Source organism: Leptinotarsa decemlineata, unplaced genomic scaffold (assembly GCF_025532065.1).
Source record: "Leptinotarsa decemlineata unplaced genomic scaffold, Ldec_3_MD MMD2_tig00026340_RagTag_RagTag, whole genome shotgun sequence".
Lineage (NCBI taxonomy): Eukaryota > Metazoa > Arthropoda > Insecta > Coleoptera > Chrysomelidae > Leptinotarsa > Leptinotarsa decemlineata.
The window spans coordinates 11,381,502-11,390,525 of record NW_027412694.1 but is presented as its reverse complement, the minus strand read 5'-3'; the positions used below and the strand labels follow the sequence as shown (position 1 = coordinate 11,390,525).

Sequence of the window (9,024 nt, the reverse complement as noted above, 5' to 3'; positions counted from 1 at the left end):
TATTTCTTTGAAAATGTTTACTAGTTTCATTAGTTGGTGATCTGTGTATTTAGTATAGATTCCATATGAAGTTATTACGACCAGTTTTACAAGAAATGCAGTGGAAAATTATTACATTTTCAATTGATTTGCAATATATTCTGTTACACTCAAACTTTAAGAACATTCGTGAACGAGGCACTTAAAAAATGCAAACCACAGATATGCGTTTTTGACTTAATGGCCGTCGTCAGTACAGTGTAGCTGAGTGCAAGGATGTTCAACACTTGGTCGTAGGAATACTAATGCACTGAGTCATCAAAAGAAGTCATCTGCACTCAATTAATTGGTATACACACTTGGATATAACACATAATATGGTATCTAATTATCGGTTAGTTCGCTGGGAAAAATGGTTTTATGTTAAAAAACTGAAATAATAATAAAATGATGATTTCTGACTGATAAATGTTTAATGGAGTTCATCAAAAATATTCTTGACCACAACATGACTTTTTTATGGTAAAAAGTCAACAAAAACAGAGTTGATGAGTTTTGCAAACAGTTGAGTTAAGATAATTGAGGAAGGAATATGAGCGGAAACAAACTTCTTTACCGGAAGGTTTTAAACAATGTTCAAAATTTCTGTAAAATTGTTTGATTTTTCAATACGAAAAAATTAAGTATTATCAAAGAAAAGTTGAAACATTATTTTGAAAATGAACCAAGTGTTGGTATTTTAAGGAGTTATAAATTCTCATTTGCAGACGATTGATCTACTTATCATATCCAAATCTAATTGTTGAAGACACTGGTATAATATATAATAGGTACATTCGATATTCAAGTTAATATTTTGGTACAATTCAATTAATATAATTATATAGTTGAGTCGAAATGAATGGGAGTTACGTTGAAAACAGTATAAAGCAAGTTTAGAACACTAAAAAAATATAAAGTAGGTCTTTCGATTTACTAACGAACATGCTCTGCTGAAATATTATGTCAACAAAGGTGTTCCACCGATAAAGTTCGTGAAGCTGTTGATACTGATTTAGAGTTAAATACAGTTCCTAGTGGACAGTCTTTTTTGTTAACGATTTATTTGAGAAGAAATGCTAACAATTTGAACTATGTTCAACTATGACTATGTTTAATAACAGTTCAAGATTGAAAGCTATCAAGAAAATAAAAAATTATGTGCTTAAAGAAATTGAAATTCAGAAGAAAAAAATAGAGACAAGCTCAATATCGTTACCTAAATTACGCATTTTATTCCATTATCAACAGCGTTAACAGCGCGAGCATGTGCAAAATAAATTTATACTTTGATAAGAAACAGTGACTTCTCAAAGTAAAAATGAAAATTGAAGTACTACAAGTTCTGTAGTTTTGGTAGATAAAATGCTCCACTGGAAACCAATAATTCATCTGTCATAGTATGAATGAACTGACCCGTGACTTGTGAAAATTAATAACACTATCCATGCGATTGGAATTGAAAGTAAAGAAGATAATTAATGCTGCACAAATTTATTCTACCAAACATTGAATCAGATCTTCAATGGTGTTTAATGTTTTCAACCCGTGCTTGGTAATGTTTGAATATTATACGTGATATTTTATGAGTATTGTTAGGTTGTTTCCGTGGGTTCAATAATAATTGACTACTGTACAATTAAACTTAACTTTATTTCACTGCCTCGCTGAAAATACAACACAGACACACTAGATGACTTCGTACCGTACTTTCAATTAAACTTCATTGTTATGCCTGTTGATAGTGTTCATATATGGTAATGGAAGTCTCTGAAAGCCGATTGGGTAGTCTCTCGAAGCGACGCGACATCTAGAACGATTGAAAAGCGCAAGTCGAGTTGAGCGCAACCTTGGCCAAATCACAATCGATTGACCATCGACATAAATTATTGGTTTGTCGGTGCGATTGACAAAGACCAGCGGCGGGCAGTATTATTTTTTTCAGAGGATGATTTACAGCAATATTGTTTCATTACTTTGTGAAATTTCTGCACTAGTTGATATATTCTCAATCCTTATAAATAAAACAGATCAAATGTTAGCCAAGTACGCACATTCAACCCAAAACATTTTGAATTTTCTCTACTTTCACCTTTATATTTATGTTGGCAGAATATCTAATAAACAGTATGATCTAGACATACATATTATTCTAAGTATGGATTCTGAATGTGAGAATCTTGTGAAATATTTGTGCTATTTGTAGAAGACTAACTTTCTACAAGAAAATTTGAACAATTTTTTGACCAATTTGCTTCAGTTACTATTATTATACATTGTTCAAATTAGAATTTTTTATCGAATCATGCGGAGTTTTTACAGTATTTATAGATAGGTACTATTTTGAATATACTCTCGATCTACAATATCTTTTCGATGTGATATCCACAAAAAAAATGTAATCCAAGTACATATTTAATATTTTCCACTTTTTTGTTCCTTTTTCGCTAAATATTCATATTGGTTTATCAGATAACAAGGATGGGATGGAATAATTTAGTACTTTCGTGTCTTTGTCTATTCAAGGTCACGTGAAGTTAAAATATCGGATATCTCCACGAACTATTGCACAGTCACAGATGAGTTATGAGTAAGATTCCTAGAAACCCTGGTGTTGGTAACGCTTAGATTTTGTTTTGAACTTTTTGAAGGAACCACCTGTTGCTTTTAACAACACTTACGAGGTTTTCCCAAGATGGCGCTATTCTGAATTGTTCGAGTCCCCGCTGAGTCAGTCAAATTAATTATTATCTGTCATTGTCAAAAAGAATTTTCAACTTTTGGTATTTTGAAATTGATATTTTTTGTCATCCCAATCTTTACATTGTTCGCATTTTTTATTATAGTTTTCGTTCGTTAGTTCTCAGTTATTTTAGTTTGGTTACATTTTTCAGTAGTAATAAGGAATAGTTTTATATAGTGTATAAGGATACTTTTTGTAAAATGGGACAATTCTGTATTTTGTGTGAACAGTGTAAAAATTCGAGTAATCATCTGTATTCAGTGCCAAAGGTAAATGAAACATTTTATAATTACTGTCAATCCACCACGGATAAACTAAGTTTGTATCAGCCTACACCAAAAACCAACTTCATATTTTGAATAATCCTTCACCCTTTCAAATCCACCTTCTGCTACTAGAGTATCATTACTTTCTTAATCATAATATCAAATTGAAAATAAACATTCACTTATGCTTTTTTAAATACAACTTAATACCTAGTTGCAAGAAAAGTCTACTCATAGAATCATAGATACCTACAGATGAATATTACAGTATGCAGAGAGATTTATTGCATTTCTACAGAATTATTATGAGAAGTAAGTAAGTTTACAGTTACATGAAATTTAACATCCATTTAAAATATCATGATATTAATATCAGCATAAAATTTAAAACTAATAAAAAATTAAATCTATATCAACAATTAATAAATCATAGATTAAGTTTGAAAATCACTCTCTGAGTAGGGCTCCATGCCAAACAAATAGTTCCCCAAGCCTAACAGAATGTTGTATATTTTTGAAATCTTGTGGAAAATTATTGTAGAAATCGAGGGTGTTGTTGTATTGTGGACTTGTATAAAAAAAATTTATTGGGTGGTTAAAAGACTACTCATGTATGATGAGAAACCTAATGCTCTCTTAAATATATACTCGTAGTAATTGTTAGCATATAGAATTCCAAGCAACCAAACAGTATGCTCTTTTAACTTTACTTGTTCTCAATTGGTGATTTGAATGGTTTTATTTGTGCATTGTACCTGATCAAAATCTGCAATTTATAGGATGAAAACAAGAGGAAACTGTGGATGGATGCTGTTAGGAAATATCTGCCTGATGGTGCTTTTATTTGCTCAAAGCATTTAACCATCCATTTCATTGGTGAGAAAAAACTATTGAAGGGTGCCAAACCATCATGCATGTGAGTATTCAGTTTCTACAGCACTACCTATAAATCATATCAAAGATTTGTATATTTTTTTCAAGGTGCACTTATAGAGAAGTACTTAATTGTACGAATTTCAAGAAAACGTGCACAATTTCCAGAACCAGTTTACTAATAATTTCTGTAGTTGGAAAGTATCCGTTGAATAAGGTATCAAAAGCAAATTTGATCACATACAAATCAAGAGAGAACACTTGGTGTTATCAAAATGATAAATATCAAATTATTCATATATGAAATGATAAATAACCCCTTCTAGCTTTACCTATCTACAAAAAAGGTTCTTTTCAACCGGCTGTTCTCTAACGGTAACCCTGAGAAGTTCGCAGTTGGAAACAAACACTCTATGCCATTCATTTCTCTTGAAGATAAAAGATTGTTGTTGTTTTCAGTTCAACTCAAGCATATCAATGTCCTTTTACAAATTTCATATAAGGCTCATAACGGACTTTAAAAAGAAAGTTATTGATAACATAATATGAGAAGAGATATTTATGTAACCATTATTTAATTGAATCATGTTGAAAAAGGGATATGTTACAAATTGTCCAAATGTGTGGAGTTTAGTTATAACATTTCATATTATTTTTCATTTCAATGATCGCAACTGCTGTTTTGTTCAATATTTTACATCATATTTTCCCTTGATACCTTTCATAAAAATACATCATTATTCAATACGGGCTAATATGTGCTAATATCATTCTATAAATAAAAGGTGATAGTGGAAGAAAGGGGTAAAGTTGAAGAACATTTTCTATAAATGCCTGATTCACAGAAAATTAACTTTACCCTCTATTTTCTGAAATTTCATGTTTGTCAATATCTGTGTAAGCTTACTGCTTACACATGGAAATAATAAATACGTTGTCATTATTATAAACAGCCTCTTCTGAGAACATAATAAAAAAAAAACTGTATCTTTTAGAATCTTCTTGTGAGACGGTTATAATTAAATGCCAGTAGGAATTTTAAAAAAAATTAATGAAAAAGTTGTTATCGAACAAAGAGTTATATTTAGCTTAGAATCGCACGTTGAAAGGTAAGATTTCGTTAATCCCTGTTCGCACAAGTTTCGACTTCTGAGGGCTGCCGTTCGTAGGGGAACGACAGCTGGTTTACAGAAAAACCAATTTTAACAAATACCATTTTAGTTTTTTGTCCATGTTTATTTACAGGGATCTCAATTTATTCACTTTTGTTTACAATAAATTATATAACAAAGAAAGCTTGTGCTGTAACCACTTATACTAGTACTACTATAATTATTATAGACACATTTATGTGTGTTTAATGAAGGACAAAATTAAAGTAATGAAAAACATTTGCATGAGTAAAGAGTGAGATTCTTAAAAATATTTTCATCATCACAGAAGAAATTGATTTTATCAGAGTAGTTATTTTCAAGTCTCAACATTTTAGATGTTGGAGATGGAGAATGATACCCATAGTTAGTTAAGTGATATGGTGTAATAAATAGCTTTATTTGTCTGATGGACCTTCGTGGAACGTTGAAAGTTATAGGGGAGAGAATTTCCGGACAATCAATGAAACCAGATATAATTTTGAATAGATAAACTAATGATTTAATGTAACTTCGATTCTGAAATCAGCATGAAATATTTCTAAAATTGAACTGAATGTATAAACCCATCCTGTCTAATTTCGTAATAGTTAGTTTCCTGGCTTTGCCCTGATCATTTTCAGTAAAAATATTTGACTGCAACTGAGACAATCATATTCAGTTGCGTTGATGAAGTAATCTTAGAGAATAAAGTTGATACTGAAATTAGTTTCAATGAATATCTTATGAGGAGTACTTCGTCAACGCCGCTGACTTTCGTAGTTGCACTTGAAACGTTTGGAGTTTACCAAAGAAGACAACAGCAAAACCCAAAAACCAACCAAAACATTGAAGTCAGTCATGAAATCATACTACATGAGCTGTTGAAAATTATTGATGAAGGATGCTGAAATTTTCCCAGATTCAAAGATTGATTTTCATTTTTTTATAACTGGTTTTATTTTTCAGTTTGCAGTTGGATTATCCAGTGAAAAAAACTCCGTTTGAAACATGAACAACTGAAATACTTGAATTCCTATATTTAGTTCTGTGATCAGTTTTTTCAAAGAATATTTGATAAAGCTTCTGCCAAATATCTGATAAGGATTGTGTGATTATTTATATAGTTTTATTAATTTAATTAAATAACATTTATTGATCTAAAGGGTAAAACATGTTTTAGACAAGTAAATTGATGGATATATAGCCGTTACTATGTGGTAGAAGATCATTATGAAAAATTTAGATTTTAGACAAGTTTTATTGTGAAATTGACGTGATAGTCATTTTTATAATAAAAATAGGTATTTTGATATTTTTTATTTCTCAGTGAAACCGCTCCTGAACTTCCACTAAACATTTTTCCTAGTCCATCCTGTAGTATTCTACCCGATTCACACTCTGTCACAAAACATCCATTGGCAAATTCTAGCAGTATTCAACTAGAGAATATTCCTAATCCCATTTTGGTTTCAAACACTTGATGACATCCAGATTGAACCAAGATCATTTGGAGGTGATAATGTTCACATATCCATAACAATTCCAATCAACTTTGTTGATATCATTTTCAGCATTTTTGGGATGATGAGAGCTGCAGGTGGATGCAATACTCATCCCAAGTCAATTCAAGTTGGACAAATATTTCGCCTAATGTCCCTCTATTCTCTGATAAAACCGCCCAGGAAAAGTAATGTTAGTGGAGGAGAAATGATGAAATCCCTTCTTCATATTGGAGATCTGAAAGAAAAACAGCAAAAATTTATATTCTATATTGAAATAGAAAAAACTATCTCCGAAATTGAAGAGGACTTCTCAGGTATTGATGAAGCTTTTGCTTATTTCTGTGAATATGTTGCAAAAAAAATTAAAGGCAACACCAAATGTGGAGAATGTGTGGATTCGATATTGGAGAAGGGAAATGAAATATTCAATTCCCTCATAAGAAACAAGAGCAGAGGATTTTTATCATTACCATCACAAAAAATTAATAGCTTTCTTCACGATGTTGAAGCCACAATAATTTTGAAAGGGAACTTAAAAGAAATTGCTTTCCAGTAATTTTAATCAAATTGTCAAATTTTTCTCCCAAAAATATTGTAGGTTGTGAACACCACAAGGAAGAATTGTTAAGAGAGGCACTGAGGGCATATTTGATCTCTAGATTGAATATCTGCTGTGCTAAAGAGCATAATGAAAGAGCCCTCGAAAATAAAAATTTAAAAAAATACAATTTTCTTTGAGTCAAATTTCGAAAAATCTGAAAATATCTGTTGAGATGTGAAACTCTCATCAGATGTATGTTTTTTTAAAATTTGATTGAATATTTTCAAAAAACTACCATCATAATTGATGATCACATTGTTTGAAAAAAAGAACTCTTTTACACACTCAATGTAAAAGGTTGTAGTGAGCAATTAAAGTATATCAGAAGACATTTTGTATTTGTATTCTAAAAGACGCTAATCTACTTTCATGCAGTCTGCAGAAATTCAACCTAGTGTTCTCTGAACATTACGGTATTTTACTTTTCGTGGGAACCTGAATATAAAAGAAATCCCATCACAAGGAAACTGGAAGTTAATTTACCACTGGTAAGGATATTAAATACAATTTCACCTCAGACTGATAAAAAACTAACTTAACTTTTGAACGGTTTGACGTAGAAACATGAAAAAAACGTTTAGGGGCTATTACCGATACTATTTATTGAAAAATATGAAATTTTAATTGGCATGGGGGTCAAGTGTCAAATTGATCTATCAGTGATGACCTGCACATGCAATCATTGCAAAAAATATGACTCAATGAAATCAAATTAAAATAATAATAATGGAAGATATTTGAATTAAACTTTGTTCAATTTATGCTGGAACTGTAAATTTCAATAATTATAAATACAGAAATCTTATAAACTTTAATATACTTTTACAGACAATAAATAGTTCACATTCTTTCTGAACCAAAGAAGTTATTCAATACATCTGATGATCAACGGAAGGTAATTGACCATCTTACATCTATTGTAAATTAATAAATTTTGCCTTGTAATTTCTCTCAAGTTATTTGCAGAACCCAAAGGCTTGCATGACGAGTTCAAGGTGGGACTGTAGTGCTATTTCTCTTGAGTGATTTTCTGTACTTAACGAGATGTGTATGTATAAGAAAATCAATGTCCTGATTCATGAGTAGAACTGCTAGGTGTGATACACATACATCCATAGTCACTATGAGTAGATGTATTTTGGTTGAATATCTATTAGAAAACAGCTGTGTTTCTACTCATTACATTGTTCTTCGTATATAAACTGCTTATTCCAAATTTTATGCATCAATGAGGAAACTTTTTAATTATTAATTAAAAAAAAAAGGTTAAAAGTTGGTGCTTATCAAAATGATCTCTTAACAGGTAATCGAAAAGTTCGACAAAGAATTCACTGGGAATATTTCTTTGTAATCTAGTGAATTATTCAGTTTTTCCATTCCAATGCCATACTAAAAACATGTATTCAAGTATATAATCTTTATACTTACCACCTGTTTTGCGGAATTCGTTCCGATAAACAACCAATGTCAACTACATAATATCTGCCAACATTTCTTGAGTTGAAATATCAAGAAATTACACGAAATTTCTTCAAAACTTTGCTTGGGTTGAAACTTCAACTAATAATTCACCAGAACTTGGACACTTATCTTTCAATTTAATACTGACAATTCGTCAATAACACTTAAAACACAAAAAATTCATTAACTCACTTTTTAAGTTATCCTAAAAGCACAGTAGGTATGAAAAATGAATGTGGAATTAAATATAAATACAAATACACCCTGTGTGGTCTTATGATTACAGTTTACTGTAATGACTGCTTGCGCCATCTGAAACGGCGTAAACGGCGTTGATCTCTGCTAATCAAGTTAGCCATAAATCCCTCATTTTACCCCAAACTTTTGCAGGTATGAGTAGATGCACCAGGGTTTTTAGACATCTTAG

The 9,024-nt window shown here is 30.9% G+C and overlaps 1 long non-coding RNA gene across 1 annotated transcript; it reads right to left on the bottom strand.

Moving 5' to 3' along the window:
* Positions 1-6,103: 6,103 nt before the first annotated feature.
* LOC141485866 (uncharacterized) lies at positions 6,104-9,022 on the bottom strand. The gene is made up of 2 exons (XR_012467499.1): positions 8,565-9,022; positions 6,104-6,770 (listed from the first exon to the last, which is right to left on the bottom strand). It is a non-coding gene; the product is annotated as an uncharacterized lncRNA (long non-coding RNA).
* Between the last annotated feature and the right edge of the window lie 2 nt (positions 9,023-9,024).